Here is a 9,343-nt window from a genome sequence, read left to right as displayed (position 1 = left end):
AGAAACTAGAATCCCCTGTTTGTTTCAAAGCCCAGCTCAGCCCCACCTCCTCCAGGAAGCCCTCCATTTTGCCCCCAGGTGAACTCCATCTTTCCCTTGGTTCACTGTGGAGAGGGGAGGGGTGGCATTGAGGGAAGAAGGTGCACTCCTGAGCAGTGACTGTGATGTAAAGACAAGAGGCATCAATAAAACACATTTTAAAAAATAAATAAGCAGGGGCGGCTAGGTGGTGCAGTGGATAAGCACCGGCCCTGGATTCAGGAGGACCTGAGTTCAAATCCGATCTCAGACACTTGACAACTACTAGCTGTGTGACCCTGGGCAAGTCACTTAACCCCCATTGCCCCGCCAAAAACAAAAACAAAAATAAAATAAAATAAATAAAATAAATAAGCAAATAAATAAATAAATACGCTGTTCACTCCCTCCCTCCCCTCCTCGGATTTCTCTTCTGCGCCTGCCTGGATCTCTCCTTCGCACTTATCTCAGTCTCTCTTGTATCATAGTTATTTGTGTCCATGTTTCTTCTCCCCTTTTAGGTTGTACACTCCTCCCTCGTGAGGTGAGTGTATGTCAGAGCTATCTTTGTAGCTGTCCTGGCCAGAGGGGGCACAGGGCCTGCCTGGGGCATTCCCAGAAATGGTGCTGAATTTGGGGGGGTTGACTAGACACAGACACAGATGGCCTTAGATGTTGGAGCTGGAAAGGACGTCAGAGATGCCATTTTATGCCTGGATTTGGAAGGAATCCGAATACTCTTAAGAGCTACCTGGCATTTATCTGGGGTTGGGAGATTGGCCAAGTTCTTTACATACATGTAGAAATCGGAGGTTTAGAGCTAAAAGTGTCCTGAGGTTCCATCTAGTCCAGTCCATCATTTTATGGTGGAGGAAGCTGAGGCCCCAAAACATCGTAGGCTCAGAGATCCAGAGCTGGAGTCCCCCACCCCCACCCCAGGCCATCTCATCTAACCTGCTCATTTTACAAAGGAGGAGCCAAGGTGCAGGGATTTGGCCAAGGTCACCCGTAGCTCTGGGGCTGGAACGCACCTCAGAGGCATCTAGTCTAACCCTTTCTTCTTACAGATGAGGAAACAGCATAACAAGGTTAAAGGCCATGTCCAAGATCAGGGGACAGCTATGTGGAGCAGTGGTTGGAGCACTGGGTCTGGAGTCAGGAGGACCTGAGTTCAAATCAGATCTCGGACACTTCCTAGCTGTGTGACCCTGGGCAAGTCACTTCACCCTGTTTGCCTTAGTTTCTTCTTCTGTAAAATGAGCTGGAGAAGGAAATGGCAAAACACTCTGGTATCTTTGCCAAGAAAACCCCAGACTTGGCTGAAAGAACTGAACAACAATAACCAAAATCACAGGGGCGGGTTAAGAGACAGGATTTGAACACAGACACAGACAGACACACACACACTAGCTCTCCACACACCAACCACTCCATACCAGGCCTTGGTGCACACAGGTCTACTGGAAAGAGCTTTGGCATCAAAAGAACTGAGTTCAAACCTAATCCTTACTCCGTCTTTAAGCAAGTCAGTCTAGACCTCAGCTTTCCTATTTGATGGGTCGCTAGCTCTTATTCCTACTGCTTTTCCCACCTCTCCACCTTAGCCTGCCTCCAGGGCCTGGGACTGGGTGATGAGGTGGAAAGGGGGGAGGGGAAGCCCTCTCTGTTCTGGTGATGAAACCTGCTCCTTCCTGCCTCAGATGGGTCCCACTAAGCTGGGTGTAGCTCAGGGCAGTCCCACAGCCGCGCCAGGGCCAGCCCAGGAACATCTGCCCCAGCACATCCTTCCAAGTCTGACTTGTGGCTGTCCTATCCCGTGTACTGGGACTCACTGCCAAATTCAGTCCCATCCGGCCCCGAGGTACCATTCGCACAAAATGAGCTTATGGCGCCACCTTGTGGTAGCTCTTAGGTATTGCCTCAGGTACCATCTGGTCTAGCCCCCTGCCTTCCTTAGGGAAATTCCTGCACTTTCATTCTCCTTGAGTGAGTTTTTTGGGCTTCATGACCTCAAGGGATCCTCTATTTCCCACCTCCTTAAATTTGTCCTCCATTTATTGAGTCTGCTGGCCTCTCCCTTTCTTCTCACGGACTATTCCCATTTCACAGCTAGAGAAACGGAGACAAATCAATAGCTTGCTCTGTAGCCTTGACGGATACAATTGCCCTTTCTGGGCTGCTGTTTTCATGCCGAGACCCTCTCGGTTCTGACATTCTGGGTTATCAGGACCCTTTGGGCCCTGACAGGTCATGGTATAAGACTCTTCTAATTCTGACAAGCTATGTTCTATGGCCAACACCTCACGCGGATAAAAGTACAGATCACAAGATCTAGCAGGCTGGACTCGGAAAAGACCTTACAAATAATCTAGCCATAGGGTCACGGATACGAGGTTGGAGGGGACTGGAGAAGCCGTGGAGTTCAACCCCTTTATAATACAGATGAAGAACCTGAGCCCTGGGGTGGCAAGAATCCAAGGTCCCACAGGCAGGAAATAGCAGCATTTGGATTGGAACCTAGATTTTCTGTTACTAGAGCTGGTACTCTCCCCACTGAACCACACTGCCTCCAACTGCCACATTTACAGATGGAGACATCAAAGCCCAGAGAAGGGGAAATGACTTTCCCCAAGGTCTCATAGGTATTTTTGGAAGGAGCAGAATTGGTACCTCACGATGATTTCACCTGACTCAGAGACAGTGGACTAAATTGGAATTGTTTTTTCATCATAAAAGAATTTAATTTTTTTGTGTGTTGCTTTGCTATTATTTTCTAGTTACATGTAGAGATAGTTTTCAACATTTGTTTTTATAAGATTTCTAGTTTCAAATTTTTCTCCCTCCCTCCTCTCCCTTCCCCTCCCCAAGACAGCAAGCGATCTGATATAGGTTATATATGTACAATCACATTAAACATATTTCTGCAATAGTCATGCTGTGAAAGAAGAATTAGAGGCAAAGGGAAAAACCTCAAAAAACAACAAAAATAGAAACAGTATAGTATGGTTCAATCTGCATCTAGATTCCACAGGATTTTTTTTTTCTTTCTGGATTTGGAGAGAATTTTCCATCATGATGAGTCCTTTGGAACTATCCTGGACCATTGTATTGCTGAAAAGAGTCAAGTCTCTCACAGTTGATCAACACACAATGTTGTTGATACTGTCTACAATGTTCTCCTGGTTCTGCTCATCTCACTCAGCATCCGTTCATGTAAGTCCTTCCAGGTTTCTCTGAAATCCACCTGCTCATCGTTTCTTACAGCACAATAGATAAATTGGAATTTCTAGAAACAGCAAGGCTAGACAAGGAGGAGAAGAAATATTGAGTTGTTTGAGTGGGGGATGCATTCCTATTGTCCTCTCTTGTGTTGTGTCTCCATTAGACTATAATCTCCTTAAGGAGAGAGACTGTCTTGCTTGCTTTTTGGATCCCCAGTGCTTTGCAGTTCCTGGAACACAGTGAGTAGTTAATAAATTATCCATCCATCTATTCATCTTTCTATCCATTCACCCATCTAGCTCTCCATCCATTCATTCATCTATCTAGTCACATATCTAACCATCTCTCTATTTGCCTATCTATCCATCCAGTTATTCAGTTATCTGTCCATCCACCTATCCATTCATGTATCCATCCATTTGTTTATCCATCCATCTATCCCTTTCTATCCATCCCTTCTAGCCATTCACCTATCTCTCATCTATTTCTCCATCTCTCTCTACCTCTCCATCCACCCACCCACCCATCCATCTATCCATCCATCCATCATCTATCTATCTGTCTGTCTATCATTTATCTATCCATCCATCCATCTATCATCTATCTATCTAATCTATCTTTGTGTTCCCTGGACTCTGCCTGACCTTTCTCACATCTGCATGTTGGTGCACGATGCTCCCTGGTGCCTGAAATGTGGTCCCTCTTCTTCTTTGTCCCTGGAAAGCTTTCTCCTCCTTTCTAAGCTCAGCTCATTGTGTGCCCTCTCCAGTTGGGACTGCTCCCTCCCTCCCTCCTACCTCCCTCCTTCCTCTGTGACCACGTTGTATCTCCCTATAGAATAGAAGCTCCTTGGGGTTGTGGCTGCCTTGCTGCCTTCACATCCCCAGGTTCAGCGCAGTATCTTGCATGAGCTGGGAGGGATCAGATGTGGGGGCTCCCTCCCTTAGTGCATATATAGGCCGGCCCTGCATGCCCCCTTTTCCTCTTTGTCCTTCCATAAATCCTCTATGGAGTACACATTCCAGTGCTCTGGGGCTTTCTCTGCATTCTCCCCCTTGCATGGAGATGGCCGGGTGGGCTGGCCACATGTCATCATCCCTTCCTCTTGCTTCAGCATCAGCCCACGATGACCTCACACATTCCTTTTTTTTTTTTTTTTTTGGATCACTCCTGTGATTTTATTGCCTTAGGTAACGCCCAGTGAGAAAACTCCCTTGACCAATGTAGACGTGCACCTGCGTCTGGGCCCCTGGAGAAGGTCAGTGCCTATTGTAGGTGTTTCTCTCCTCTGCCAGCTGCGAGGACTAGATTCAGCTCAAACTCCTGTGATCAAACTTCCCTGAGACTTGGTTTTCTCTTCTGTAAAATGAGAGCCTTAGACCTTTGTAAGGGAGTTCTACGATCCTTCCTAAGGGTTTTAGGGAAGGACTTAGGTCAAAACTCAAAGGCCATCAGGGAGCTTCTAGTCTAACTCCTGGAATGAAGCCAGAATCCTTTGTGTAATTTTTCCAACCAAAGAGCTTGCCCTGCCCCTGCTGCTCGAATACTTCTAGTGACAGGAAACTTACTACCTACTGTGACAGTTCATTCTACTTTTTGGGGGGTGGGTGGGCAATGGGGGTTAAGTGACTTGCCCACGGTCACGCAGTTAGTAAGTGTCAAGTGTCTGAGCCTGGATTTGAACTCAGGTCCTCCTGAATCCAGGGCCAGTGCTCCATCCACTTCGCCACCTAGCTGCCCCTGACTCCATTTTTCAAATGAGGAAATTGAGGCTGAGAGGATTTGAACCAGGGTCTTTCTCTTGCCAAACTTGGTGTTCTTTCCCCCACCACACAGTGCTCTGTTTTAAGATTTGTTTTATTTTTTAAATCTATGAAAAGGAATTCCATTTCGATTTACCTTGGGCCAGTCACCTCTCGTCAGACCTCAGATTCTTTATCTGTAGAATTAGGGGTTCATTAACTCATCTCTGTGGTCCCTCCATTGCTCTAACTCCTGGAAAAAGTGAAGTGGGCTGGAGCCCTCGCTTGGGCCTGGGAGATGGGGAGCAGGAGGTAGGCATGAGACTGAGACAGGGAGAGGCTTGAGCCCGCTGGACATAGGGAGGAGACAGATTCAGATATCCTGACTTTCCTCCCACTGCGGGAGGGGTGTTTGCTCCTGGGGAGGGAGAGGGGAGAGTCCTTGGGCAAAGGTTAACCCAGGACTACAGTGAGCCCTAGGCTTTGGAGGGTGGGGCTCTGGGTTCTGTTTCCAGGACCCTCTGTGCTCTCCCCCAGACCCCACCCCCACCCCAGACAGGTGGACCCTGGCACTCACTGGCTGGAGCTGGCAGGCTTTGCTGGACTCTGCCCTTTGGGCTCTGGAGGGTGTTCAGTGACAGCGAGCAGGGTGGTGACCTCTCCTCTCTCTGGCTCTGAAGCCTCACTGGTCTTTACCCCAGTCCTGGGCCCCTAGAACTCTCACGGGCTGCCTTCTGCCAGGGAAGTCACTTATTACAGGCCTCGGTTCCCTTCTCTGTAAAATGAAGGGGGCTGGACCAGTGGATCTCAAGATAAAAATCAAAAGTCCTAGACTAGGAAGCAGGAGATCCAGGCATACGCTCAAGGTGTACTCAGTTTCCCATTCAGCCAAATGGGGATAGTAAGTCCTGTCCTGCCTCCTTCCCAGAGGTTTCCTGATGGTCAGAGAGGCATCATAACCCCCGGCTCCACCCCATCCCTTCTCCTTCCTCAACAGGAAAAGCAGAATTTTCCTTATTTTCAGAGATTCTTAGAACTTCACACTTGCAGGGATTCTCAGAGCGCTCCTAACCTAACCCTCTACCAGAATGGAGAATTATCTTAACCTGTCGGATCATTTGGTTAGGGAGTTTTTCCCTAAATCAAGCTGGGATCTATCTCCAGGCATCTTTTTTTTTTTAGGGAGGCAATTGTGACTTGCCCAGGGTCACACAGATAGTAAGTATTAAGTGTCTGAGGCCGGATTTGAACTCAGGTACTCCTGACTCCAGGGCTGGTGCTCTATCCACTGCGCCACCTAGCTGCCCCTTTTGTTTGTTTTTTAGCGGGACAATGGGGGTTAAGTGACTTGCCCAGGGTCACACAGCTAGTAAGTGTCAAGTGTCTGAGGCCGGATTTGAACTCAGGTACCCCTGAATCCAGGGACAGTGCTCTATCCACTGAGCCACCTAGCTGCCCCCTATCTCCAGGCATCTTCTCCTCACCCACTCTCCTTTCTGAAGCCAAGAAAACAGACCTAATCCCATTTCCACTCCAGTAAACCTTCAGATTTTTGAAATGATCATTGCCCTTTTCTGTCCCCCTCCCCCACTCTGTGAATGGGGTCATTGAGGAGCTGGAGAGCAGGGAGGAAAGAGGCCGTCATCCCTATGATATCTTGTCCTAGGGCTGCTCTTCAGATTAATTGGGGGGGGGCAGATGGAGGCTCAACAAGCAAGCTCCCTTGCCCCCACCAGGGAAGGGGTACCAGATTAGGCTAGGGACCCCACTTAGAACAAAGGCAGATTGAGGGCCTCGGTAGAAAGCTAAAGTGATCCCAGGGCTAGTCAATAGAAAGAAGCCTAGGGTTCAGAGGGAGGGAGGTCATGGTCAGGCCTGGGAGCCACCACTGATTTTACTTTAGGGCTAGGCCTATGAATTTGAATCAAATAGCTCAACTGAGATAATAGATGGACAGTACTTTGCAAACTGGATAGCACCATATACATGGTAGCTAGTATTACTATTAATTTCATTGTATTGGGAACCCCCCTGTCCCCAGGCAGATTAGCACCTCACTCATTAATGCCCATGGGAGGAAGGGCCTTCCCTCCTTGCCTACCTGCATCAAAGGGGGTCAGCTCATGCCCTGCCCAGTGAGGCTCACCCCTGTGGGAGTTGGCCTTGAACTCAGTCCAGCTTTGGCATGGGCGGTGAGGGGGTGGGGTGCTGGGCATCACCCTCAGGTTAAGGGAGGACATTTCCTTTTTCCTTTTTGTTGTTGTTGTTGTCGTTGAGGCAATTAGGCTTAAGTGACTTGCCCAGGGTCACACAGCTAATAAGTTTCAAGTGTCTGAGGCTGGATTTGAACTCAGGTCCTCCTGAATCCAAGGCTGGTGCTTTATCCACTGTGCCACCTAGCTGCCCCCCTTTTTAAAAATCATTTTTTATCTTTTTTTTCTTTTTTCCTTTTTTAAAAAAATCTTAATAGTATTTTATCCCCCCTACCTCCCCACCAATTACATGAAAATAGAGTTTTCAATGTTCTGGCTAATTCGTTTTCGGGGATGGGGGGGCAGGGGAAGGCAGCAGGAGCCCTTCAAGCCCTCCCTTATCGTTTGGCAGCTGCAGCTGTGCCCATCAGGCCAAGAAGTGGGCCGGCCCCCAAGGGAACTGTCCACTCAGTGGACTGGATGGAAAGCCAGGCGTCAGGCCTGCCATCCCCGCTGTGGCTGTCACTGCTTCATGGACACAAAGTACTGACGGTCAGGCCCCAGAAGCAGCTCATCAGCCTGCTCAGGGACAGCCACCTGGCGTGGCTGGGAGAGTGCTAAGGGAACGTCGCTAAAAGCTTACACTTTGAATGAAGAGAACTATTGAGAATAGATTTTAGAGGCTTTTATGGAGTTGCAGAACATCAGGGCTGGGAGGGGCTTTAGGAGAGGGAAGGTCAGGGCTGGGAGGGGCCTTCAACATTTTATAATTGAGAGGTCATTTTCTATAGCAGAGAACAATGTTCTAAAGTAGGGGGTTCTTAACCTGGGGTGCACAGATGCCCCAGAGGTCTATGTACATGTATGAGAAACAAAATCACGTCTTAATTTCAATAGAATTGCTTTCCACTGGAAGCAAACGTATTCCACTCTATGCATTTAAAACCACGATTCTGTGAAGTCCAGCACACAGACCAGGTGAAGAACTCCATCCTAAAGAGGGACTGAGGTCCCAGAACCTCCCACACCAACTGCAGGGAGTAGACCAACCCAGCAGTGTTGTTAGCGGGTCTAGGAGATGAAAGGCCCACGGAGGTGCCGAGACAAGACCCCCCCCCTTCAGCAGCACTGCCTGTGGGGAACGCAGGCTGGGCAGGGACACCAGGACCCCATTTCCTTTCCTAGGTACCCACAAGGCCCCCATTGTCTGGGGAGGACGCGTGATGAAGAGGGTGAGGAAGGGGTGCTTCCAGGAGGAGGTAGGAACAGGGCCTTTGCTTTGGTGGGGAAGGGAGGCAGGTCTTCCCCAGAGCTGGGGAGCCTGTGGGAGCCAGGACAGTCATCCATGCAGCCTGGGTTGGGTGTGTCCCAGCCTAATCAAGCGAGCAGGCTTCGCCCTTGGCTGGATGACTGTAACTCACTTTCTAGGACATGCCTACCTGTCCATGATCCCATCTAACCCTGGCGAGGAGGGTGTGTCTATCCGCACAGGGCAGATGCAGAAAGGAGATAATACAGGTCAAGGGTTAGGGCTTAGGTCACTGTGGGCAGGCCCCACCCCTGGGGGCCTCTTGTTCTGGCAGCACCCCTGGGGGCCTCTTGGTCAGCCATCCCCATGCTCCAGCTGCTCTGACAAATCCCTCAGGAGGTTCTGCCAGAGCCGTGGCAGTGCCGGCTGGAGCGAGGAGCAAGGAGCAGCCACTGAAGGAATCTGGGTCTAGGTAGAATGCCTGGCCCTTCGGGTCAACAAGCAGGGAAGGGAAAGCAGTAATACCGAAGACAAAAGAGGCAGACCAAAAATTCTCTCAAAATATTTAATTCCTTGGGTTTTTTGGAAGGTCACATGCCCACTTCCCTCCCCTCTCCCAGTCCATCCCTCTCGCCCCACAACAAGCATTAACACACACATACGAGGACACACGAGGTCAGTGGACTATCGCATTGGAAGGTCTGAGCTGGTGCCTTCTTGGGCTGAGAAGTCTTGGCTTCCTTCCTGGCTTGTCCTCAAAACCTCATGCAGAGACATGCCCACCAAACAGGGCCATCTCCCCTTTACTTGCCATCCCAGCATCCCCCAGACACTCCCAGAGGGAAGACGGGAAGCATCCTTTTCCATCCCTGCCCCAAACTCTCCAACATAGAAAAATAAACATCACGCAGCCTTCTGGC

The sequence above is a fragment of the Dromiciops gliroides genome, chromosome 5, assembly GCF_019393635.1.
Source record: "Dromiciops gliroides isolate mDroGli1 chromosome 5, mDroGli1.pri, whole genome shotgun sequence".
NCBI classification, from domain to species: Eukaryota; Metazoa; Chordata; class Mammalia; order Microbiotheria; family Microbiotheriidae; genus Dromiciops; species Dromiciops gliroides.
The sequence above is the reverse complement of the archived record's forward strand: the minus strand, read 5'-3'. Positions refer to the sequence as shown.